Source organism: Giraffa tippelskirchi, chromosome 6 (assembly GCF_054371585.1).
Source record: "Giraffa tippelskirchi isolate mGirTip1 chromosome 6, T2T-mGirTip1v1.2.pri, whole genome shotgun sequence".
Taxonomy (NCBI): domain Eukaryota; kingdom Metazoa; phylum Chordata; class Mammalia; order Artiodactyla; family Giraffidae; genus Giraffa; species Giraffa tippelskirchi.
This window is the reverse complement of record NC_137280.1, coordinates 158,429,205-158,457,157: the sequence shown is the minus strand read 5'-3', so window position 1 is coordinate 158,457,157 and position 27,953 is coordinate 158,429,205. Positions and strand designations below refer to the sequence as shown.

Here is a 27,953-nt window from a genome sequence, read left to right as displayed (position 1 = left end):
TGACAAATATAATCTACATCTAGCATATCTATATACATATAACTACGTACTCTTATAAAATATAGAAACCTTGCCATTGTAATATCTTTGGGCACTTATTAATTGTAAGTCTGTCTTTACCTCCTCATTTCCTAATCCATTCTAGAGCTTGATAGTAAATACCCTTATGTTAACGTGATATACTTTACTACTGTTAATAATAAATTCTTGTATACCATATTTTAAATGTTTTGGTAGACTAACAGTTTCCCTCAACAGTGTTAATGATGCAGCAAAACCATAAATTCTCAAATTGTGTATATTGAGTTTTTAATAGACATTAAACATTATTAAATATTTTCCTATTTTTACAAATTATTTTATTCTAAACTTGGAAAAATAAATATTTGTTGCTAATCTCATATACTTATTTCAGCTTAGAGTATACTAGTGATTATTCTGGCTATTTAATATTGATAATTGTTCTTTTTAAAAGGTTGATTTCTCATGTGGGGATTGGGTTTTTAATGTAATGTTAAGATTAATATGATGAAGTACTTTGAATTCTTAAATATTCATTTTAATCATTTCTAACAATATCTAAGTTGAATGTTTTTAAAAGTTCTTATAAAACCATTGTCGGTTTTATTTTGTAAAATCTGCTTCAAAAATTAGTCTACCACTGTGAATGAATTGCTTTTAATAGAGAGATGGGAAGAGGGGGGAGGGGAGATTCAGGAGGAGAAAAATGTCAAGTGAATCAATATGATTAATTAAATGTGGATTCATAAAACTCATATTCACAGATTTATACACTATATTCACAGTGACATTTAAAATGTTTTGAAAATCCCTAAATAAAGTCCTATGTACCTGAACATATTTTCCTTCTTTAAGAAATTTTTTAAAAACCTAATGACAGAACAGAATCATAAACTTTACTGCCAACTACTATACATTTCCAATAGCTTTTTTTTACAGAAAAGCAGGAACAATTTTAATATGTAAAAGTTGTAAAGGAAATTAGATCTATTTTTGCTACTTTCAGAGATGTTTATGCTTAAACCAACAGATAATCTTGACTACCAATGTAACATAGTTTTCCTTGTTTTAAATGTGTACCAAGGTCATTTTCATGTTAAGCCATTAAGCTTACAACTTTATGCTGTTCTTCTACTGGATAACTAAATTGCTATACTTAGCAGGTCAAATATTTATTTTTAAAAAGTTAATTTTCACTTTTGTTTTTTTAAAAAAAGTTGTGACATATGACATAGAAGAAACTGATTCTTAGATTTATGAAATATATATTTTTTTAAATTCAGGTAGAACAAAAATATAATACCTGAAACCTACTCGTAGAACTAACGTCTATGAATGATAAAAATGACAACAGGGTCTTTAACATGGCACAACACTTAAGAGATTTGGAGAGAATTTTCAGGTTCAGACAGTACTTAATGGCATGAATTGTTTGTAAGTTAATTTAACTTAAGAAAATCAATAGTCTTTAGATATTAATTCTGAGTTGTTTATGATTACTTCCTCTCCAAAGTCTATTAATGTTAGTGAGTTTCTCCCCCAACCCTGTGTGTTTCAAATTAGTATAAAGCCTTCCATTTCTACTTTCGTGAGGAGTATATTATATTGATTTCACAAAAATCCAGTGTAGCTTAAGCTATTTTAACAAACGACAGTCTTTTTCCCTGTAAAAAAAGGTTCCAAGATAAAGATTTTACATCACAGAGAAAATGGAAGAAAATTGAGAGAATACTTTATTTCCTTTAGTAGCCTGCTATTGATGATGAAAAACAAGGCAACAAATGTAATTGGTAAAACAAACCCCAAAGGAAGTTTCAAGTGTCTCTAATAGGGGAATATTCTTAGTTGTAAATAGCTCAATTTTATCTCTAGAACCTAAAATATGTATCCCTGCCCCCCCCACCCAATCTTGCATCCAATTTCAATACTTCAGTCTTATCAAAGTAAACAAGCCATTGTTAGAATAGAAAATCCAGCTAGGTTAGAGGGCTGCTGCCACTTCCCTCTCTTCCTAGCACAATTCGGTGCCAATAGCTTTTGGAAAAGGGAAGAAAGAAAGGTCCGCTACTGTGCTGTGTGGAAGTAAAGGGGCAGAGGGGCATCACTTCAATCTCTTGGCTCTGGTCCTTTCTCACTCTCGCATCTCCAGAGAAAAGAGATGCTCTTCATTCACAAAACAAAACAAGAAAATCTCTATAATTATTTTTGGCTCAGCTCCATTGAAATTCATTCTCCTGGAAGCATCTCTATTTTAGATTAAAACAATGCTTAGAATATTCATTCTCTGCTCTCTCTCTCTCTTTCTCACTCACCACTCCTGCATGCCACCCACCCCCAACCACCACTCCCTGCACCGCATCCCTCCCCTCTCCATTTTTCTCTTGCTTTCTTATTTCTCAGTCTTGGTTTCTCTTGCTCTCCGTCCCTGTCTGGTTGAATTTTTTCTCAGTCGTGCCAAAGTTATATCTCAGAGATTTTTAACATCAGTGCCTACAAGTGCCTACTCAAGATCGTCATGTTTCATGTCAGTTGTTCAAGCCTTATACCTTCTTCCAACCAGGAAATTTCCCCAACCCTATATCCCAAGCCTATCTTATGGTTGTTGATTTGTGATCTGATGTTTCAAGCCAAAAAACAGATGTTCTAGTCTAATCCTGCTCAGTAAAATTGGGAGCAAAATTTACTTTCTCTTTCCTCCAGCCTCTCTTCAATACCCAATCTTCGAAAGATGGACAAAGTCTTCATTGTTCATAGGAGGTGGTAGTTACTGAATTCCAGTGGTAAAGCATGGGAAATTATTATTTTAAAAATCCGTTAGTTAGTTACTGACAAAATTTAGTGCCCGAAACCATATAACTATTAAAAATATTTTTTCTGTTACTGACTTTAACTTTGATTTTATTTTCCTTAAGGGCAAAAAAAATTTACCATTTTCCTTTTATTAAGGCAGATTTTTTTTCAGCACATGGAAAGTAGAACTCCTGCTCCAAATAGTTTGTATGTACATATTAATAAAATTTATTAATGTGCTGTGAAACATGGGATTCTCTTTCCTGAAACAGTGGATTCATTTGAGCTTCTACTGCAAGGCAAGAATTTTATTTATGGTGTCTTACATTTTGTGGAATTCCAATTTCTTACACCTTTTCATTCTTGGTGACAAAAATTATTGATAAACCTTTCATAGAAAGAGGTAGCTCTGATACCTACTTTCATTAGCATTAATGTGTCTTTCTATTTCTCACTCTCTAATTTGAATAATTAATTTGTGTTCATTTTAAATTCTTGGTTGTTAGCAAAGGCATCCAACCCTAGTACCCATCACCCGGGGAGTATGCATCCTATTTAGGGGTGCATTTCTGCTCCTTTGAACAACGAATATTTTGTGTGGATACTGTAGTCACATATAACTAAGTCCTAGCCTTCCTACACTGTCTTGACAAACAAAACAAAATCCTGACCGTAGCCCAGAAGAGAAATGTCTCTGGGATTTCCTCTCTCTTCAGTAACAGTATAGCAATCTTATAAGCATTTATTTAAAAGAGTTTGAGAATCTATTTCTAAGGCCTCACAAGGCCCCTGATTACTCAATTCCATTTGGTTTACCAAATAAAAAGAAGGAAAAGAAGGAAAAAAAAAAAAAAAAAGGAAAATCACACACACTGCCATTAATTATACCATAAACATTTAGTAAATATTCTTTCTATCCTCTACCCTTTTCAAAAGGAAAGGTGGTAATTTACATGTATTTTGCCTCTTTCCACTCATTGTTTTATTTCTTTTCTTTCTTGCTTTCTTTTACTTCTGTAGAAAAGAGGTGGACATGTTTGAGAAGATAGAAATGTTTACTTAGTACATTTTTTTTTCCATATAAAAAAAACAGCCTAGGCACTTTCTACTTTGTCTTATGACCTTTGTTAAACCTCTAATTCTGGAAGCTGCATTTTAATTACAAAATATTGTAAAGGGAATATAGTAGGAATACACAACCCTTGATTCTCAGCCAAATGAGAGAATTTAACAGCAATGTATGGTTGCTGGAATGGTTATGTTTGGGATCCATATGCATGTTCAACTCACACATTCAGGCAGTGCAATAAAGCAGGGAAAAAACAGCTGATACACAAAAGGGACCGTCTAGACAGTACCCCATCAGTCTGGCTAAATTTGGTGCTGGCATTCCCAATGGGATTGTAATATAATTGTTCTGGTGTCTGCGTTCATTCCCCCTGTCAAACACCATTCCAAATATACATCCTTCTCCCCCCAACCCTATTTCTTCCATAAATATGAAGCCCAAACTGTGCCATGCTAGAGAGGGTGTTGTTAGATGGCCCAACATTAAGAAAATGTTATAATTTAGCAAAATCATGTTATTTAATTCCTTTTTAAAAAATCCTCCTATTACTTTCTAACTCCAAATAGAACTAATTTCAGGCCAATTTAAATAATTTAAATTAGAACATGAAAAAAATTTTAATGCAAATACAAATAATCTTGAAATACTGAGCACTTTAGATGAAAGGAAATAGGCCTTTTTACCCGTTTATGTTTATTAACCTCTGTTAGAAAATTTAACAGAAATCAGAGATGTGAAAGTGTAATGATGGACATGGATCATAAATTCTAATGAATAAAAAGCTAATGAAAAAAATGATAAGCAAAAGCACTGAAAAAATGCAAATTGTATATTTTTTCTTTCTTGGGTTTAAAAGCCATAATATTTTTTTCTCTCTAAACATCTCTTGAAAGTTAAATTTCTGTTAATTTATATAGGAATTATTTAATATATTTGATTTTTTTGAAAAGAGAAACCAGAAATTTTATCTACTGATTTGTAGTAACTATCAATTAATATTTTTAGAAATATTCTGGTTTAAGACATCAGGAAAATGAAAATCACTATTTACAAAATAAAATAAAAAGCCCAACATTAAAATGAAAATGCACAGATCATTGACAAAGATGCTTATAATTTAAAAACTTTGACAGCACTGAAATAAAAGCTGTGAGAATCCCTTTTTTTGGTAAGGAAAATGCAGATTTTAAGATTGTCGTATAATAACCAGATACACTTATTTTATTTTCTTAAGTGTCACCTCTAGGTATTGTTTAGATATTAAAATTGACCAAGAAATCTTTTTTAAAAACCTTTTATTCCTTCAACTCCACGAAAAATTATCTTGGGAAAGAGGTTGGGCTGTTTGTTTTGTTATTTTTTCTAATTGTGGGCTTATATTTGTACTTCTGTTTTGGAGGTTAATAATCCTTTGCTGATCCTGTAAACAGAAATTTGTCTCCCATTTTAGTGATTCTGAGATGCCAGATTACAATCCCAAGTGAGGGGAGAAAGTCTCCCCGCCCCCACCAGGGACCACTCTAACTAGAGCAAATTCAAAGCAAATACTTCTGGCACTAGATCCTGGCTTTATCCAACTTCAGGAGCTGAGGCAAGCCCACCAACCAAAACAGAGCACACGAGAAATGGCTGTTCCAGGAAGAAGCAAGACACAGGGCCTCAACTTGCACAAAGACAGAGCACAGTTGCACAGAAAATCACCACCAAAGGGATCGGGAAATACCCAGATACATTTTACAGAGATGTCTTCAAATTCTCATGTGGGAAATGAAAGATTAAAGATTATAAATATCTTAAAATTTTCACGTGGAAAAATGAGATGAAGAGATTGTATCTTTACATTTTTAATTTAAAAAAATAGTGATTTCTATTTTTTTTCCTTCTTTTGTATGAAATTCTTCTGACTTTGCACATGGGTATAAGAAACACAGTCATTAAAAAAAAGACGACACAGTGATGATATGTGAGCAGTGTCTGCCTGAAGCTGGGTGGTTTGCTTGTGACTGTTTTTTATTCACTTTATTTATTTATTTTTTACAATATGTACTGGTAGAAAGTGAAAGAAAGGCACACCATAGGCCTCTTTGAGATGAAACAGTGTAGCCAAATCTGAGTTTTAGACTTGGTTTTCAAACTATGGAAGAATATCCTATGAGACCTCTTAGGTCTTAACTGGATTAAAATGAATATATTTGTGCTCTGGCTCTTTTCAGCTAACTAATGTGCATGTGAATTGATAGTGTGCGAGGGAGCGGGTGAGAGCAAGTGTATGTGACACAGGGAGAGGCTGCGGGCTCCAGGCGGAGGGTGACTGTGAAGGAGCGTGCAGGATGGTGTGGGCTGCCTCCAAAGAGGGAGAGAAATGAAAATTAGCAGGCCCTGGGCTCCGGTGCGTTTTGTCTTGACGGGAGCCACAAGAGAAGCTTGGTTGGGAGACAAGGAGAGAGGAGAGGGGTGGGGGTAAAGAGAAGGTGGAGAAGGGGGTGTGGCGTGTGTGTGTGTGTGTGTGTGTGTGTGTGTGTGTGTGTGTGAGCTGAGGTTTCAGTTATGGCTGAGCTTTGGGGTTTTGTTTTGTCGGTTGCTGGCATAAACAGACTGGAATTTCAGGTTCAGGTTGGAGTGTGTGCAGAGGGATGCTTGTTGAAGTTTCTTTTTCTAGCCCTTCACTATGATTGCTGCTCAGAACATTACTGCTGCTACAAGAGGGGGTTTGGGGGGAGCAGCCAGGGATGCTGGTCTGTCTGCAGCTGCCCCTCTCACACTTGAATAAAAGAACTTTTTTTTTCCAGGGGTAGGGGAGCTGTGAATACCTTTCCCAATAAGAGATGAGGCATATTGAAAACTATATTAAATTACCCTGATTAACAATTTAGCCACGAACAGGGGAGCTTTGGGAGATCTCTATAGGCAGGACTGGGGGCTATTCATGCCAGCAGCTAAGAGGTCGAAAGGTTTCTGAAGTTCACAGGCTCAGAGCCTTTGTTATGCTAACAGACAATCTCAAATCAGCTGCCTAGTGGAGTGTGAAATATAAATGATTCCTTGAGAACTTCCAATAAGTTGTCACTCTTGCTCTCCAAATACCAGGACAGGCTGCTAATTTCTAGCAGGCCCTTTTGCAACATGGCTAGCCCTAAATGAATGCCTTTGTAGTTCAAATAATCTTTTCAAGGGAGCTGTCCTATCTTCATAGCCCAATGCATCTTGGTTTTGACTATTAAATGAAAATCAGGGCTCAGCAGTGCTTGACTTTTCCAATCGTCCGACGTTTGGGAAGGGTGGTAGCAGGTCTCATGCACAACAAGTTAGCACCCACTGCAGGAGGCTAGGGCATTAATAACAGCTGAGACCCCAGGAGCTACCCCAAATCTCACCCCCAACTCCCTACTGGGAACAATGCTCCGAGAGAGATTTACGTGGTTTCCCTCAGGCTGGACTCCCTTCTTTCAACCACACCAACATTTCTCTGATTTATGAACCCTCTGTCTAAGAGGACGGCCAGCTGACCTGCCAGCATCTGACTGGTCACTTCGAAGCATCAAGTTTGGAGAGGGAGGTATTCATTCTTCAGGGCAGGAGAGGCCAAGGGGAAGACGGCAAGGTGTGTGTCCAGGCCATGCCCCCAGTATCAGATGCGTGTGGATATTATTTTATCATTTGCCCATAAGAATATAAACATAGCTTATGATCTTCGGTGTGACCTTTGAGCACGTCCAGATGAATAGAAAAAACAAACAAAAAAAAGGCCCTGGCACTCTGAGTCTGAATTACAAAGCTTTTTAAGTAAGGAAAACCACTCCCCAGACAAGTTGGGGGGAGTGAGACTGAGAATGTATGTGGGAGAGTGTGCCCAAATCAAACATTCTAGTAAGAAAGGACAAAGCTAATTTATACGAATAAAGGAAACACGAAAGAAAGAAGACAGAGACCAAAGGAAATGAGAAGTCCATCTGCATCAGTCTTCACAGAGGAAGGGATAAAACCTTTACAGTAATACCTTGAGTCCTAAAAATTTGGGTATTTCTGATTCCATATCCTCGACTTCTTTACTGAAATGGAAAAAAACTCCATGATATCACAGAAGTGTCTGCTTTTTTCCAAACAGAGCAGGTTTGATTTTTGGCAAGGAATGGAAAAAAAAAAATCAAATGGACTGTATTTCTTAATATATTCTTAGGGTAAGTTTATAAACATGTAAATACATAGAAGCAGTATGTTTTAATACACCCTTAGGTAACTTTATAAAGCTTCATGATATAGCTGTACAGAAAATCAAGGACATTGATCACCCTTCATCATCTTCTTCCTCTCACTACAATGATTTACAAGTATTACTAACCACAGTGATTTTAAAATATTACTTCAAAAATGATTGGGGAGTTCATTCTGATTGGAATAGAAACTGATTTAAATAAATACTTTTTCTGCCTTAGGTATAGTTAGATTTACAACTATATACTAAAACATTAAATAGAAATAAATGATGGTGTAATGTGTTCCAGTTTTGAAATCATCTAGCTTATGTGTTTAAATCTTGTTTGTTTGTTTTTTAAAAGCCAGAATACAGCATAAAATGGTAAAAGACTCTGGGATTCGACTTAGAGAATTTAGCCATCAGAATAGGAGAGCATTTAGGATTCACATTTTTATTTGTTTCACACCCTTATGTGTTTTGCCCAGTAAACCAATCTGCAAATACTATTGACTAGAAAAACGAGTTCAAATTACTGACACTAAACAAGTAAAAGTTTGTGGTTTCTTCTGCCAAATGCCAGAAATAGACAATAATTCGTTACTGATCTACTCACACCCTTTTCAGAGGGACTTAGGATCCTGGTTACCCTTATTTCAGAGACAGCAGAATGACTGGCTTCAGGGGCACATCTCATTACACAAAAATGAAGGCAACCCAGAGCTGAAAGTTCAACGGAGGCAACATAACTTGCTTAAATTTAACTTTTCACCCTCTTTTCATTTTTAAAGTTAATTAATATTAAACTGTAAGTATCTAAGTTATTGACACATGCTGGACATTCAAAGGAGAAACACCTTCCCTGTGCTTCCAAATACTTATTTTTACCACTTCCAAGGGTCCTCTCTCTTTCTGTCTTTAACACATCAAAACAGGGAAGAAAGCGCTTTTGTGTTATAACTACAGAGAAAACATTTGAGAATGTGTCAATGCTGTGAATACCAGCACCAGTTTGGGGGTTGGTTTGTTTTTCCCCCTGCCGGGGTATTTCTTTTCCCTTTGCTTTTGAGTCTTTAAACTCTGGCCACTTTGAGAAAAAGCAATGGTTGAAATGAAAAGTTAGGACAAATTGCATTAAACCTGTGTGTTGCCAGAATATGAGCATGATGAAAGCAGTATTGGGACATGGCAGAGCTGAGCAGCTCTCCACACACATAAAATTAAAATAAAATAACAACTAGAAGCTGGTCTTTTAATTCTTCCTGAAATACTTCAGATCTAAGAGAAAGGGAATTCCTGTTTGAAAAAGCAAGTTTCTAGGGTTGCCACTGCTGCATAGTGGGGGTGTCTGAATGTGTGTGTTTGTGTGTGCGCATGTGAGTGTGTGTTTGGGGAAAAAAGAGAGAATGGGGAGGAGGAAGGGCAGATAACTTTACTGACATATTAATTCTTTAGATAGCAGTAAATGAATGGTCCAAATAGACATTTGTTTCCCTTAATAGGTTTTGTACAGGTCTCTTACAAGCTGTGGCATATGCTTCATTTATATGTATATTTATTTAGAACGATAGAGAATAATAGGTGTAGTTTGTGTATAGTCGCAGTTATTATTTAAAGTCCAAAGAGGTTACAACTTTTTTCTACTCCAAACACGGATACAAAGGTTTCTTGTACATGCCTCCTGCATTATGTTGAAGGCCAATTAAAAATGAAGATAAGATTCTATCGAGCCTTGGGAAGAGGAAGAAGGAGGCTAAAAGGCAAAAGGACTCCAAGATGGCTGCCTCTTCCTTCTTCCCCTCCTCTCTGCCTGTTTTCCACACAGAAATTAATATCATATTTTGTTTAAAAATCACACCGTGGGTCACTTGTAAATGAGGCAGTCTCTGAAGCACCAACATCTGCCTAGAATACTCTCCTGATGCCATCGAGGTATGGAGAGAGCTTAAAATGCAAACATTCAAATGTATTTAGATTTGTATATAGAGACTGGACTCACACACATGCACACTTGAACGTGTGAACCACACACACAGCTGCAAAAGGAATAAAAGGCCGAAATCCTTCTTAATTCTTAGGACAGAAGGGCAAAGGAGGGCGCCAGGCCACCACCCTCCTCCCCAAAGGATCAAAAATGCACTGTTCATGGTCTGGATTCGATTTTTTAAAAAAGATATATCTTAGTGATGACTCTCTCATTAGGCGGACTTCTGAAGTCTGTGGAGACAAGATTTCCATAAATTATCTCTCTAACTCATCTCATGCTGGTGCAAAATGCAAAGCTAAAATTGTTTTTCTTTTAATTTTTTTACATTAAAAAAAAAGAGTGTACCATGCTAACCAGCTTTCTGACTAACATGTTAAAGGCTTAAGAGCACTAGTAATTACTGCTATTAATTATAATAAATACATATTCTCAATCATCAAATCCCACCCATAAAGCTAAACTAAAATAATGTCGGGAATAAATAAAAGTATATTTGGAGCTTTATAACAGATTTATAGCAGGTTACTGTGTAGACTGGAGTGCACTAGGCATAGAACAAAGCAAATGGTTTAGTTCCTATAGGAAATATATTAAAAAGAAAAAAAAAGAAAAAAACCCACAACCCTTTATCTAAAAGCCATCAGGGACAAGCACTCAATACAAGTTAACAAGCAGGAACTGATAAGATAACATTTATATGAGGTCAGAAGTCAAATGCCAGTCAAAGGCTTTTAACCTCTTGGGTCATAAACAGGAATAGTTAAAAGTGAGAGGTAGTTATTTATCGGATTTTAAGGGTACCTGACCATTGCCAGAGAATCACCGATGATGAAACTAATTAGGATTTATAGAAAAAGAACTTTGTAGCTGTTCAAAGAAAATTAACCTAGAAACCCATAATTCTTCAATTGGTAGGGAGAAAAACAAACAAACAAACAAAAATCCTTCTTTTTGAGGGGAAAATAAATCTAGCAATTTAAGCAGATTTGGTAACAAAATCTCTCTCAGAAACAATAATTTATAGCTAATGTACATAGTGATTAATATATGGTGAATAATATAAATTCTGTATTAACCATCCAACAACAAAAATAAGCATTACATAATTTATTTCCAATTTTTGATCTTTTTCTTTTACTCCCCTCGCAGAGCTCCTAAATTAGACAGAATATAACTCTGATACCACAGTCCTTCTTGCTCTCAGAATGCCATCATTTATAAATTGAAAAATATATATATATATTCTAATAGCAATCATTTTAAAGCATCAAAATATCAAAACTACCTAAATTTTTATCTTAATCTACCCAGAGAAACAGATGTCTCTTCTTTATTTGCGGTCAGAATATTTTCCTTTGTTTTGGTTTTTGTCCTTTTTTGTCTTTTCTTAGGCTTATATTCCAAACTCCCAAACAGTTCCTGGTCCCAGAGTCCAGGCTGGCTTCTATTTTCAAAGCATACCACCCCCCTTTTTTTCTCTTTTGCAATAAAAGAAAGCAGATCTAGATATTTCTTTCTAGAGAGAAATAGAGGGATTGTTGTTAGGCCCTGCTAAGGCCCACTGTTTCTTTAAACAGAGTCCACAATACACTAGGCGAACATTGTGGATTTAAAATGCTTTTAAATATTTATCAGAAGTATTTTATCATCATATTCAAATGACACCTGGAGTGCACTCACCTTTATTGACAATCTCTGTTCTGAAAGTCCATTTGCTTCCTTAAAGCCCCCCAAGCAGAACAAGGACTACCCGTTTTCATTCAGTTAATGTTTAGTAAAAAACCAAGCAACCTTAATCAGCATGCTGATTGCATCGTCAACTAACAAATAATTTACTACTCTGAGCATTGCATTCCATTAAAAGCTCATTAAATTTTCTGTTCTCCAATGGGAGGTTTAGCTTTTGAACTGCATGCTTTTGCTTCGAATGATCATTTATTCAATTTTTGCAAAATGTTGTGTTTTTGTTTTTTTTCCTAAAGTATAGGTGAGCATTTCAATACCTATAGACTGCAGACACATGGAAACACAGCCCAGGGCTTGAGAAGGTTCCATTTGATTTATAAACTCTGTTTCATAAAAATTCAACATAATCTCTTGCACTTTTAGGAAATCCTGAAATCACTGGGTGTATCTGTGGTGTTGTATGACCCAAAGATAGTCTCAGAAATATTAATACAGAATATAAAATAGTAAATCCCCCTTTAAACCTTAAATTTCCCTTTTCTACATATTAGAGTTATTGCTGTTTTTATTGTTTTTAGCCTTATAAGTAGCTGTTTTCTACTGATTCAAAAAGGATCATGACACCACAAAGCCCTTACCGTATTTGATGCCAAACTTAATACCTCCGGTGTGTGTATGTGGGGGTGGGGATGGGGGGGCTAAGGAATCCACATTTTCAGGGGTTTACCCTTTTTTTACAAACTCAGAATCCCCTGCATTAGTTTCATGCCCAGACTCGTCTAGGAAAGAGTATGTTTATTATTTTTAATTTAGGGAAATGTAGGAAAATCTCCAGCCCCCCAATTAACATGCATCTTTGGATTGCTAATTGTGCTCATTGCAAATTTGGGTCATTTTGCATGAGTGACTCTAATGTAGGGCTGAGATTGCCACGCAGCACAGTGGATTCCTGATTCCCCGCGCTAATCCTGAGCTCGGTGATTGTGTCAGGTGCAGTTCTGTATGCTCTAGCAGCTGGCTCATCCTCATCAATGCAAATAAGGCAACTCCTACAATCAGAGCCGTGCGAGTGTGAGGCCTGATTGCTGAGGGCAGGCTAAAGCACTACACAGACTCTCACTTTCAAATCACGCTAAGTGACAAGACAACCGCAGTGTCCCTCCAGTTCAAAATCAACCTTTGGAAAACAAAACAGGAAGAAGAGGACGGCTACAAAGAAGAGGCAAACCCCAGTGTTTGGGAAATGGACTTGTTTAGATGGGCTTTATTTAGGTACAGAGATAATGTAAAGTGCATTTCAACAAATAATTCTTTAACTTCTGGGCAAGATACTTTGTTTTAAGGACTGCAGGGGGTGCAAAGTTGAGGGAGACACAGGCCCTGCCTTTGAGGAACCCTACCATTTGATGGCAAAAAATTGAAAAAAAATTAAGACAATAGCAATTATTATTAAGGTGCAGTCACCAAACTCTTAGATGAAAAGACCACAGAACAGATTTTTCCAGGAACTACTTAGAGGTGGCACTATGGCATAGATGTGAAGAGCAAGATGTTGGAAGCTTAGGGTTCAGATTCCAGCTTTGGCACTTACGTGCTCACCTTTCTACCACCTTTATGGCATCCTCTGCAAAATTCCGGTGACGCATGCGCCTCGTAGGGATCCTAGAAGAAGGAACCGAGGTGACGCATCTAAGCACGTTTGCCATAGTGCTTGGCACATAGTAAGTGCTCAATAATGTCAGCTGTGATTATTACTGTTTCTTCCTTAACCTACAAAGAAGGCAGGAGGAGGGAATCCAGAAATAGCAATGTGCCACAGTTTGAAGGCATTTATTTGATCTGGTTCTAAATTCCCATTTTACACGTAGCACTTACCCTGTGGAAGTGAAAATACTGTGAATGCGAAATGCCCTGTACCTCTCAGTGGCGGCTGGACAGCCCTGGCCACTGGGAACATGGAGGAGAGAACAAGCAATCCCTGGGCCGTGCCTTTCTGCTTCTCCAAACACGTGTGCAGAGTTCCCCTGCATTTCAGCCCCACCCTCTTTATTTTACTGCCTAATCTATAAAGGAGGATTAACAGCAACATGCTGCTTTGGCGTAGAGCAGATTCTGGGTGAGGACCTGTAGGTAGGGTTTAATGAATACAATTTTCTAGGACTGTGAGTGCATATTTTTAGTGACACGCTGGGCTCCAGCGCTGGCTCTTGAGACAGATGAACAGACCCTTTGATCAGACTTGGGTGTTACTCCAAGAAGAACCTTTTTCAGAAAGTACTTCGGGGAAAAATGTCTTCTGTTGCCCCTACTCTTCATCGGCAGTCAATAAATTTGGATCCCAGATAACTGGTCCCCATCACTGGCATGGTGACCCTGAGATGCACCATTGTGGGAAGCGTGGGGACTTCTGGGTCGGGATCAATCTGGTTGCTTGCTAAAGGAAACGCTGTTGAAGTGTGCCTCACTGTCCTTCCCCCTCGGAGAGTAGGCCAGAGGTAGTTAACCTTGCCGGGGAGGCTTGGCCTAGACAACATCATGGACACCATATACCCCCTGGAGTTACCACACAATAAAACCACTTCCTTTGCCAAACACAAAGAATGATCTGGAGTTGGATATTAGCAAACAGCAAACCATATGGGGGGGGGGGGGAGGAACAAGGGAGAAAAGGAGAATAGGAAGGAAAGAAGGAAAATGACACGAAGAGAAAGCATAAAATAAGATCTCTTTCCTGCTTTCGTTTGCCAGGGAGAGGCAAACTGGAGAGCTGTCCAGTGTTGTCTTGATTTCAGCCAGTGCCATGGTGAGGATGAGGGAGGTTGCAGAAGAAGGGATTCTGAAGTGATGCCAAGCAGGGCAGGGATGAGGCTCCGGGTCTTGTGGCAATAGCTGTGACTTGAAGACCTTGGCCTGGGGACAGCGTGATCAAGATGGTGAAATGATTTGATCTCTTACATTCCCTGCTCAGGACCCTCTCCTTCTCTTTCTAATAGGATTAACAGATATTTTCCTAAGCAGAAATCAAAATGTGTCAAATCATCTGAGACAGTCAATTTGTTCACAATGCCCACATTCTTGCAGTAGGGATGCAGCACTATTCAGAAACAGTTTCATTTCAAGAGATACAATGCTGGGGAGAGGTAAACATTTATCTTCATAATCTTACACTCCTTTCAGACTGCTTAATTTTTCCCAGTGATTTTCCCCTCCTCTTTCACTCCACCCCCAAGCTCAGCTTCAAAACACATTGTACCAGAAAAGAAAAAGACATGACTTCCCCAGAGGATTCGGGTCTCAGTGATCCTGATGATGCAACGTGTGCTCTCCATTATTCCTGGGAGCTCCCTGAGTGTGTTCCTGCATCCTGCCTCACAGCTTCTCTCGTTTGCATCACTTACACATCCTCCTCCAGCACCTGCAGAGGTTACCTCCACCCCTTCCTCCCTCCTCATCCCAAGTTATCAGGACTCCTGCCCACCTCACCCCACCCCCACTCTTTCTTCTTTTATTGTTATTATTGCTATTATCCTTCCCTCCACCAGCACAGCCCTCTGCGGCTTCTCCTTAGGGAGGCATTAGGTTGCCTTCCTTTGTGCTACCTTAAAACTGCTGGTCCTCCTCCAGCTCCCTTTGAACACATGGACCAGGGTCACCTTTGGAACAATGGATGAACATACTTAGAGTGGGGTTCCAGCTTCACATTGTTGGCATTCCTGAGACTCTCTTGTATCTTCATTCCCCCCTCCTCCTTCCTTCTCATTGAGACCCCATAAGATAGCAGCAATTAGAAGCACGAGATGAACAGAAACAATAGCTACTGGTATGTTTTGTTCTTGAGATCTGAATAATAGACATTTAGCAAGTGGAGTAAAATCTCATCCCCCTCCTTTTTTTTTTTAACCATTTGTATATTCAGTGTACATGTGTAGTTTATTTTTAAGTGGATTGCTGACAGTATTTTCTGTAATAACATGTTTTCCATTGATGTATTTTAGGTGTCTATTTAATGACCATGCTCTGTGTGATCATGGTGTCAAAATATAATGAATGGGTCCACTCTACCTAGAAAGCCCTCTCCACCATCTTCCCTTCCTGCCTGTTAAAATCCTACCCATCCAGCAGGATCCAGCTCACAGTGAAATCTCCTCTGGGCAGTTGTCCCAGATCCTCCCAGGAGAATTCTTCTCCCTCCCTTGTGACTCCCATTGGGAGTATTGATGCCTCTGCTCTGACTGGAGTCTGCTTTGAAATTCAGCTGTTGTTGATATATGTCTACAAAACTGGATTATGAGAGGGAAGACAAAGAACTCATGTCCTCCTTTCCGGACCTTCTGCCACTCCTAGGAGGGTACCTGGCACAGCAGAGGGGCTCTGTCACCCAAGGATGAAGTGTGGATGACTGCTTGACTTTTGAGCCTGGGAAAAGTCCACCCATTTGTGGTCCCTCTGGATCGGGGGTACATTGGACCACTCCTGGCCCACTTCTCCCGCCCCATTTCCACTTACACCCGACAGTGATCTTGAGGCTTTCCTACATTAGAATTTTTAATATTTTTTCATCTAAATGTTCATCTTTAGTAAATATATAACTAGATGGATTGTGAAGTGAGAGAATTAAAAAGTGCTATCTTATATCTGAACGAATAAATCATTTATATTAGCTCTTCTGTTTCTAGGCTGGTCTGGTGTTGGCAACAAATACCAGGGCATCAGTACTCTTTGACATGGTGGATTCATTAATTTATTATTTTTTTAGTGCTCTGACAAGTTGTTTACTGTAAGCCAAATGTCAATTAGCATTGGCCTGAAAAGGAGTTGCGGTGCTACACGTGTTTGTATTTAGCTTTCAAGTCATCCTGATTATTTTGGCTTTTATTTGCACAACATATTTATCTTCAAAGACTCACCACCACCACCACACACACACACACACACACACACACACACACACACACACAAACACAAATCCTGCTTAAAATTTTAACATTTTCTTAAAACCAAACCTTACTGGCAACCCTATCATTTTAGTATTGAATTGTTTTCTCCTGATAAGGCAAATGACACTTTAGCCTTAGTTAATGTAAAGCAGGAAGGTGTTAATCTCATTTTCAACATGTCAGCTCTCCCAGGTAGGGTATTAATACGCAAGATCCCCTGCTGGCAGACTCAACAGAATCTTTCTGGCTGTGAAGTGAAGTCCAAACCTGGTAATTTTTGCTTTCTATTATTGTATGTGCTCAGGTTTGTTTCATTTATTGAAAAAGATATATCAGTAGCTAAATGCATATAAAGAAGCAAAGAGATGTTTGCAAACTGTTGACTGAACTCTGTACTCAGACACTATGATAGGTTTGTTTTAAAACAGTCACACACTACAAATGCTGGGAAAGACTGAGGGCAGGCAGAGAAGGGGCAACCGAGGATGAGACGGTTGATGGCATCACTGACTCAATGGACATGAGTTTGAGCAAACTCTGGGAGATAATGAAGGATAGGAAAGACTGGTGTGCTGCAGTCCATGGGGTAGCAGTCAGACATGACTTAGCGACTAAACAACAGTCATTTAGATATGTTTGATGATAAACAGCAACTAGGTAAGGCATACTTAAAAGACTTCTGTCTTACTTAAGTAAGGCATACTTAAAAGCTCTATGATTTTAAGATCAGAGGACTCCAGCCCAATGTCACCCTTTGCTTAGTTTACTTTGCACTCTTTGAAACAATAATTGTGAAGAATTAAACAAGGAAAAGTATGGACTATGTTGTAGGAGTTGTTATATAGTTCCATATTCCACAGGAAAAAAAAAATATATTCTTGAAGTAATATGGGAATAGAACTTTTTATTTACTCTTTGGTCAGGGTGTAGATATGAAAGAAAACAAAGTTTTTCATGGTATTGAATTGGTACAGACGGTGTTAAGAAAATTTGTTTCCTTCAGAAATTATTAGGAGTTTGGGGGGGTTTGTCCTACTTACTCTATTCTTAGAAACACTAAAGGGAATTTTTAAAGGAAAGTTTCACAAGAAGTCAGAGACAGAAAGAAAAAAACTATAGTGAATATAAAAGAAATTTAAAATTGTTTTCTTGTTTGTAAATATGATTAATAGGTCTTAAAGAAAATGTCACATGGTTCTAATTTAAGGAAAAAGTAGAATTGGCATTTTAAGCTCACATGGGAATGAGATTTTATGTGGTTTCTTAAAAAGTTGTAGATAAATAGATTATAGATATTGATGAACAGTTAGTTCATTTGAACTGAAAATATGAAAGAAGAAGAAAGACTAAAACCAGTTGATGCCATAGGCAAAAAAAAAAAAAATCATTTTACAGGGGCCGGCGAGTAAGAGTTGTGGCTGTGGATGAAAAGGCAGGGGACCAGGAAGCACACAACCAAAGCTTCCAGCAAGTTAAAGAGAGAGTGGAGAGGAGACAGTGATGATGACACTGAAGAGGTTAACTTCGGCACGTGTCCTCCTGCTTGGTAGTCACAGATCCTGTTTTGGGGCTGGGACAGGTGTTATTCTGCCCACTTTCCAGGGGTAGAAACGCAAGTGCCAGAAACAGACTCCTCTGAGTCACGCCGAATTATGAGCAAGCCCCAGCCCCTGATCCTGTGATTTTTCTTCCTCCTCCTCCTTTTTTTTTAGTTTGAGTTGTGGGCTTAAAAGCTGTGGAAGGAATGGAAGAAAGATGAACCGAGAAGATGTGAAATAAAGATGAGAGCATCACGGAGCAATTCGGAGCTGTCAAATGTAGCCAGAAAAATAAGGCGGAGAAAAAGTGAGGTGATGTTTTTTTTTTTTTCTTTTACTCCTGTCCAAGCTAATAACATGCACAGTGACTCTTTTTATGCATCTCCTGTCTGTACATACTTTCCCACACAGCATTCTATAGTTATATAATTCATTTCCTTGCCCACTGGGTCAATACTTTATCACTTTACCAGTTTCTTTTTGTAGTAGCTTTTTATACTCCTTGCCAGTGAAGGTGTACCCCCAGAAGAAGGGGATGACAAAAGGAAGGAGAAGATGGGCAAGAGAGGCCTGGTAAGCAGGATCACTATTAGAGCTACATGTCAATTGTTCCATTTCCCCAGTGGACATGATTATGCATTTCCCCTTAAGCATGAGGCCATGCTATTTTCTGTGTTTAGCTTTTACCTGGAACATGGATGAACTCACTTAAAAGTAAAATAGGATTATATTCTAGCATTGTTCATTGCAACCACGTAGCTCATATTTTATATATTGAACCTTACATCTCCTTCTGCAAATGTAACACAGTTATAGCCTGTATAATTTGTATCATTGTTGACATTTTGATTTTGTTTGAAAACAGTTCAATACAATGTTCATTGAAGATCTTAAACCTCACAGATTAGCAGTCTTAGAGTAAGATGAGGAAATAGTGGGAGAAAATAAATCATCAAAGCAATTAAATGACTTGCACGGGATCACACAACTGTCTGAGTCTAAATTAGAAACCTGGACTTTTACTCTAGGCTCTGTGTCCTACACGTTCCTTCCCAGATTCAGTTCATCAGTGCTAAGTGCCACAGAGGATTGCATTGGAATTCCCTGCTCATGGGCTTATTCTTTTAGTAGGGCATGTTCCAAACAGTTCTGGGCTTCCCTGGTGGCTCAGTGGTAAAGAATTCGCCTGCCAATGCAGGAGCCGCAGGTTTGATCCCTAGCTCAGGAAGATCCCCTCGAGAAGGGAATGGCAACCCACTCCACTTGTCTTTCGTGGGAAATCCCAGAAACAGAGGAGCCTGGCGGGCTACAGTCTATGGGCTCACAGAAGAGTCAGACACGACTGAGCAACTAAACAACAACAATGAACAATTCCAGAAAGAAAAATTTAAAACATCTTTTGAGGGGAGAGAAATTCTAAGTCAAAAAACCCCAAATCCCAAAGCATCTGTTTGTTAGGCTCAAGCAATCTTTATAAGTAATGAAGAAAAGACAAAACTGGAGAACATTGGCCTTTAATTTTCTGCCTGTCAAAATAAGTAAAGACAGACAGTCGAAGAAAAACGTGGGCACTAAAATGGTTTCCTTATTCAAAGCTGCTGTCTCCTAATATTTTTCCAGTCAGCAAATACCGAGTGCTCATTTCCTGTTAGGCACTGTGGTAGAGTCCCGTGAGGGAAGAAAACAGACATAATCCCCACCCTAATGAATAAGCTAATTTGGATAATTGTTCTACTATCAAAATATAAGCAATTGACTTATCAGCCATTCCTATTTCAGTATGAATTACTTCAGATGAAGAATTAGTTTTCTTGATTCTGGGTTCTAGGAGGATGTTAATTAACAGTGTGTCAGTTTTATTGTTTATGGAAAGGATTCAGGGCAGTGAATGGAGGGGGAATAATGAAAAGTGGGAGACAATTTTTTAGACCGCTGAGAAATCTGGGAGGGTGTACCCAAGTGTGATGCCATGGTAGAGAGTTTGTGATTTTGGACCCCATATTTTCCACCAGCCTTCCAGGTCAAAAAACTCAGCATGGCACACTGGGCAGGTGTGGAAAGGAATCTGAGTGAAGCATCCTTGCCAGCCAGTTCCCTTGTGAGCTGTTGATAAAGTTTTGCCATCCAAAACTTCTTCCTCTTCTGCCAGACATAGTAGGCTGGGTGTGAGACAGTAGTGAGCACAGAGAATTTGATTCAACTCTGCCATTATCTAGGTTCCTCATCCCCTCGATATTTGTTGAGTAGGTGGCAGACATGGTTTGAGAGTCAGGGGATATAACAATGAAGACAGAAGACAAGCTTGTGGTATTAGGCTGAATACTGGCCCCCAAAGATGTCCACGCCCTGCTTTCCCAGAACCTGTGACTAGGTTACCTGACCTGGCAAAAGGGATTTTGCAGATTGATTAAAATTAGGGACCTACAGATGGGAGACTCAGCCAGATTATCCAGGTGGGCCTAATCTAATCACAAGTCCTTAAAAATCCTGAGAACTTTTCAGGCTGTGAGTCCGATGAGACAGAGGAAGAAAGACTGGTTCAAAATGTATGAGGGACTCAGCTGCTACTGCTGGCTCTGAAGATGAAGGAAGAGGCCATGAGTCAGAGAATACGGATGGCTTCTAAAAGCTCGAAAAGGCAAAAAAATGGACTATGCCCCAGAGCCTCCAGAAAGGAATATAGCTCTGCTGACACCTTGATATTAACCCAATGAAACCTGTCAGATTTCTGATCTCCAGAATGTTAAGATAACACATTTAGCTTTGTTTTAAGCCAGTAAGTCTATGGCAATTTGTCACAGCAGCAATAAGAAACAAATATAACCCCTATCTTGTTTGTGCTTGTATCCTAGTAATACAACAAAATAAATACAATATAATACAGTAAAAATATGCATGCAACAGATCGTTTTGCCTAGTAACTCAGTCATGTCCAACTCTTTGTGACCACATGGACTGTAGCCCGTGAGGCTCCTCTGTCCATGGGATTCTCCAGGCAAGAACACCGGAGAGGGTTGCCACTGCCTTCTCCAAACAGGTCATTTAAATGTTCTAATAAGGCTGTGATGGAAATAAAGTAATATGATAGAGATGGTAATGGTCACAACTGAAAATTTTTCAGTGCTTCATTCAGTGCTTTGAGAATGTGCCTCTGTGTATGTTTTGGTGTTAGGGAAAGAGTAACTCCCCACATAGGAGTTTTTCTAATGTCTCCTTGCATGTGAACTGGAGCACAGCATATCACTTAGGTTCCACTATTTAGATACACCTATAATGGATTGAAAAAGACCCTGATGCTGGGAAAGATTGAGGGCAGGAGGAGAAGGGGGTGACAGAGGACGAGATGGTTAGGTAGCACCACTTACTCAATGGACATGAATTTGAGCAAACTCCAGGAGATAGTGAAGGACAAGGAAGCTTGGCGTGCTGCAGTCCATGGGGTCACAGAGAGTCAGACATGACTTAGTGATTGCACAACAACAATAATGCTGTAATTTGAATCAGGTACTGTGATGCAAAAAAGGACTGGGAAATTTCTCCTCATCTCACCTCTCCATCTGTCCCTCCCCACTTCCCTACCCTCCTGTAATAGCAGCTGAGGGGATAAGGTAATACATGGCACAAGAGAGCCAACATGTCCTTAGCAGCTAGAGTTAATCCTTTATCAAATCAGTTTGACAACATAGTTTTGGATGCTAGTACAGGGGAAGAAGAATTTTTCCTTTACCTTTCTAGATTCTTTTGGCTGGTCTATTAATTAAATCGACATAAGATTGACAGGAAAAAAACAAATTTAATTACATACCTATGGGAACCCTGCAAAAACAATGAGACACTCCCTGACAGTCAGGCAATTGAGGCTTATATGCCATTCTGAAGGAGGTCTAGGGCTTCAGAGGGAAGGAAGACAATTCACAGGAAGAAGCAAGAGCAAGTGTTTGGTACATAAATGTTTGCCACGCCATGCAGAGACAGTGGGACTCAGAGAAGACTGAACAAATAAGCTCTGTGGGTTTCCCCAGGTTACCACTCCTTGCTCGTAAGTTTTTGTAGCTAGCTCTGGAGATAGTTCTCTTCCTGGACCAGGCCCTCTGTCTGAATTCTTTCAGGCAGTTATCAGGGAGGTAAAAAAATTCTTCCTGCATCGTCTGAGCTCAAAGAAATCCATATTCCAAAGTGGCCCACTTTGGGGAGGCTTGTTCTAATCTTCTTCAGTAGTTTGGAAAGGTAACTCAAGCCTGGCTCTCCAGCCCTTTCAACAACTCAGTAAGCCACAAAATATCCTTTTGTTAAACTCCTTTTCTGCTTAACCAACCAGAGTCACCTTTGATTGCTTGCGGCTGTAGGCCCTGATGGAAAAAGAGAGTAATTAAAAGAGACCAATATGAGACATAGGGCCCGGGAAGCCTCTCTGCAAAGGTGATATTTGAACTGGGGCAGGAAGGATGTGAGGGAGCAAGTAATATGAACAGTTGGGGAAAAACTGGAGCTGAAAAAGGAAGTGCAAAGGGCACTATGAGGAGCCGGGGTCCTTGGAGAACAAGACAAACAAGGCCCCTGCTTTGGTGGAATTTACCTCTGGTGGGAGTATTTCGATAAATTAGGCAAATAATGAGTAACATAATTTCAGGTAGTGAACTTATAAATAAAATGAAAGAGAGAGTTACAGGCTGCAGGCAGAGGACGATTTTGGATGGGGGGGGGCAGGAAAGACTTCTCTGAAGAGGTGACATTACTCACAGATATAGGCGATTTATAACTTAGAGAAAAATTCCTTGAATACACTATTGGACACTGCTTAGAGAAGTGAATTTCATAAGGGTCCTCAAAATAAAAACAAATATTGCAGGACTGTCTCTGCCAAGGTTAGAGATGTTGGGAGAATCAAACAGATGGTGCCCGGAGAGATGTTCTTAAATGCCAGTTGATTTCATCTTTTTGCTGATGTTCTTAAAACTTGCCAAATACATAGGACCACATTTTTAGGGAGAAAATTCCTTACATTATGAACGTTTTTCTCCAACTACAGTTTGGCTTAACTTTTGTTTTGGATAGCTGCTACGTGAACAAGTACTAAGAACAAAATAACAAAAGACAAAGGCAGTGTTGGTTCTTAATCACTTGGTCAGCAACTCTTCTGGTTTGATGGACTAGGCTGTCAACAATGGAATAAAGGCAACACTAACAAAAAGAAACCTCAGCTTCAAGTAATAGTGTTCCAAATAATCTGTCTGCAGGTGGAAGATGCTGGTTTTATGTGAGCATGAAAAATTAATTATCAATGAAAAGGCATTTACTTCTTTCAGAGTCCATATATTTATTGACAAATAAATGTTCTTTATCTCCCCAGAAGAAAGAACTCTTCTCTAAAATTGTTTAATCAACTTAATGACATGAGTCAACACTTCGAGGGGAAAAAAGAACAAACGTACTTTCTCAGATAGATCTCAGAAAAGATAAGGCAGGTGGATCTTTGGTATGTTTATTTTCCAGTAGAGTAATTGTCTGGAATATCTTTTCCCCACAAAACCATAAAATTTTCCAGCAAAATGAAAACAAACTTTATGGTAAATATGGCAAAATGAATAAAGAAATCTACTTTTACTTTCTTCCCAAAGCCTAGAAGTGGCAGTAAGAGATATTTTTAGGATGCACAAAGCAACAGGGACAGAGAGAATGGAAGAGCAGAACAAATAAACAAGTAAACAAACAACCTAGAGGCTAGAAAGCAAGTGAATGAGTGGCAGAGAGAACTTAATGGCCCTGAGAATAAGATCCTGAGCCAGGAAAGAGGAAACCTGTGGACTCACTCAGTTTTACAGCAAAAAAATGTGGCAGTGCTAGATGTTTCTGGAAGTGAGACTGAAGAGGGATGGAGAGGTAGGTAAAGTGGAAAAATCTGCTGAACGTTTGAAAAGCAGCCAGATCTCTCAAGCACAGCACCAGTTCCCACCATCTAGGCAACCATCACCCCCACCCCAACCCCCCACAATCCTGTCAGAGGACTGGAGATGTCATCTCTGGGGACGGCAAGATACAGGGGCTCTTGGCTGGGTGAGAGTTAAAGGTGAGGCTAGGATGCAAAAGCAGGGAAAATAAATAGAAATAGGCATGCTAAATGCTGAATACCTTAACCTTCTTTACCTACTCACCTTCCAGAATATTATTCTGGACTTTTATTATTATTATTCTGGCAGACTTTTACTACCCTCAAGAAGGAGATTAGAAGATCTTTACCTGCACAGTCTGACCAGCCCAAAAGATAAAGTTTAAATAGACCAACATTCTATGCCCCCCAACTAAACAATCAAACCAGGTCACCCTAAAGTAAAACTGTTGAATAAGCCACTTCCTTATGTCCAGCTCAGCACCACTACACATACACACATACATACAAATACACACAGATACCTATTGTCTTTATCATTGGAGAGAAATATTTAATTTGAAATACACCAAAATAAAGCAACAGATAATAGCATCTTGGAGGAAACATATGCTCTGCCTGAAGAAGAAAACCCCAAAACAAAAACATAAATCACTTCATTAATACGCATAAACACAATGGACTATTGCTCAGCCATAAAAAGGAATGCGTTTGAGTCAGTTCTAATGAGGTGGATGAACGTAGAGCCTATTATACAAAGTGAAGTAAGTCAGAAAGAGAAATCATATACTAACACATATATATGGAATCTAGAAAAATGATACTGAAGAATTTATTTGCAGGGCAGCAATGGAGAAACAGACATAGAGAATAGATTTATGGATATGGGGAGAGGGGAGGAGAGGGTGAGATGTATGTTGAGAGTAACATAGATACTTACATTACCATATGTAAAATAGATAGCCAATGGGAATTTGCTGTCTGGCTCAGGAAACTCAAACAGAGGCTCTGTATCAACCTAGAGGGGTGGGATGGGAGAGAGATGGGAGAGGAGTTCAAAAGGGAGGGGATATATGTATACCTATGGCTGATTCATGTTGAGGTCTGACAGAAAACAACAAAATTCTGTAAAGCAATTATCCTTCAATTTAAAAATAAATAAATTAAAAAAAAAACAAAACATAAATCAAATCATTAATATCCTCAGAAGGGTAAAAAAAAGATATGGCAACCATGAAACAAAAATAGGGTACTATAAAAATTAGAACATTAAGAGACTATATATCATTCCAAGCTATTAGAATTATATAGTGATAGTCACTCAGTCATGTCCGACTCTTGTGACCCCATGGACTGTAGCCTGCCAGATTCCTCTGTCCATGAAATTCTCCAGGCAAGAATACTGGAATGGGTTGCCATTCCCTTCTCCAGAGGATCCTCCAAACTCAGGAATCGAACCCAAGTCTCTTGTATTGCAGGCAGATTCTTTGCTGTCTGAGCCACCAGCAAAGCCCTGTTATATATAAGCAGAAATGAAAAAGAGATTATAAGAATAGGAAGATTAAAATTTCTAAAGAAATTTCCTGGAGAGTAGAACAGAAAAACAGATGAAAAAGAAAAAAAAGATGACTAGCTCAGAAGAACAGAAAAAACAAATTGGGATGGGGAAGAGAGATGTATTTTCTGTTGCTACGTAACAAATTACTGCAGATGCAGCACCATAAGACAGTGTTACCTTTTTATCCCACAGTTTCCTTTGCCAGGAGTCCAGTACCCTCAGCAGGGGTCCTCTGCTGAGGGTTTCACAAGGCTGAGTGAAGGCATCAGATAGGGCTGGGATCTCTTCAGAGGTTCACTGTTCTCTTCTAAGGCTCATGTGTTTCTTGGTAGAATTTCTTTCTTTATAACTCTAGAATTCATGGAAGCTTGCTTTTTAAGGCCAGCAAGAAAGGGCAACTTTTACCTGAGTCCTCTTTTAAAAGCCTTACTTATCTACCAGGTCAGGCCCACCCAAGATAATCTCTCTTTTCGATTAATTTATGGTCACTTGATTAGGGATCTATATTACATTTGCAAAATCCCTTCACCTTTGCCCTTTAACATTACATAATCATGAGGGTGCTATTTTATTCTCTTTGTCATATTCTGTTGGTTAGAATCAATTAAAAGTCTTATCTACACTTAAGAAGAAGGGAGTCTGTGAAGGTATGTATACCAGGAGTGGGATTCGTGGGGGCTAGATTAGAAGTCTGCCAACCACAAGAGAGGAGGGAATCACTATAGATATAATACAAGAAAGTTATTCAGGCTTGAAACACATGATTTTTCAGACTGAAAGAAGTCACTGCATGCCAGCATAAAGATGAAGATAGACCTGCACCAGACTTTCAGAAAACAGTGAACCACAGGAAGATCTGATAAGCTTCTATTGGAGGCCTTTTCCCAAACAGAAGATCAGAGATTAAAATAGCATTGAAATTCTAAATAGAACTACTTAAACCTCAAAGGTAATGAAGGAATGCCTTAAAATATATTAAGCAAAATGATTTCTACACTTGAATTCTATATGTAGAAAAACTATTCAATTTAGGTTCAGGATACTTTCAACATGTAAGATCTCAATTATTTCTGATGTACCTTTTCTCAAAGTAAAGCCTGAAAATTTGCCCCATCAGAAAGGGGAGAAAGTGAAGAAGGAGAAGACAGGAGAATTAGTAGAGGAAAATGGCAAAGGGAAGCCCAGGATCATGCTGAAGGAAGATCCCAAACAACCATAATGCAGGGTTGATAAATCAGCACATTCAGGATGGGGAAATTAGGAAGGCTTCAAGAAACATTTCTTCTATAAAAGGAAATTCAGAATGGAGAATGAAATTAATAGAATATGTACTGTATCTTAATGTACTTGAGAGAGGAATTTAGACAACTGACAGTTTTGAATTAGTGGTAGATAATCTAGAAAACTCAGCAGTGGCCACAGGACTGGAACAGGTCAGTTTTCATCCCAATCCCAAAGAAAGGCAATGTCAAAGAATGCTCAAACTACCGCCCAATTGCACTCATCTCACACGCTAGTAAAGTAATGCTCAAAATTCTCCAAGCCAGGCTTCAGCAATATGTGAACTGTGAACTTCCAGATGTTCAAGCTGGTTTTAGAAAAGGCAGAGGAACCAGAGATCAAGTTGCCAGCATCCCCTGGACCATCGAAAAAGTAAGAGAGTTCCAGAAAAACATGTATTTCTGCTTTATTGATTATGCCAAAGCCTTTGACTGTGTTGATCACAATAAACTGTGGACAATTCTGAAACAGATGGAAATACCAGACCACGTGACCTGCCTCTTGAGAAACCTGTATGCAGGTCAGGAAGCAACAGTTAGAACTGGACATGGAACAACAGACTGGTTCCAAATAGGAAAAGGAGTACGTCAAGGCTGTATATTGTCACCCTGCTTATTTAACTTACATGCAAAGTACATCATGAGAAACTCTGGGCTGGAAGAAGCACAAGCTGGAATCAAGATTGCCAGGAGAAATATCAATAACCTCAGATATGCAGATGACACCACCCTTATGGCAGAAAGTGAAGAAGAACTAAAACGCCTCTTGATGAAAGTGAGAGAGGAGAGTGAAAAAGTTGGCTGAAACTCAACATTCAGAAAACTAAGATCATGACATCTGGTCCCATCACTTCATGGGAAATAGATGGGGAAACAGTGGAAACAGTGTCAGACTTATTTTTTTGGGCTCCAAAATCACTGCAGATGGTGATTGCAGCCATGAAATTAAAAGATGCTTGCTCCTTGGAAGGAAAGTTATGACCAACCTTGATAGCATATTAAAAAGCA

At 38.7% G+C, this 27,953-nt stretch overlaps 1 protein-coding gene across 3 annotated transcripts in view; it reads left to right on the top strand.

Moving 5' to 3' along the window:
• Positions 1 to 27,953, top strand: part of LOC145511643 (uncharacterized) — a 274,218-nt gene that overhangs the window by 235,737 nt on the left and 10,528 nt on the right. For 2 of the 3 annotated variants that reach the window (XM_081505243.1, XM_081505240.1), the window contains one exon: positions 18,395 to 18,527. The gene's annotated coding sequence lies outside the window, so the exon portion shown is untranslated. Of the gene's footprint in view, positions 1 to 18,394; positions 18,528 to 26,437; positions 26,615 to 27,953 lie in introns of all 3 variants that reach the window. The other variant, XM_081505244.1, reaches the window with a different exon arrangement.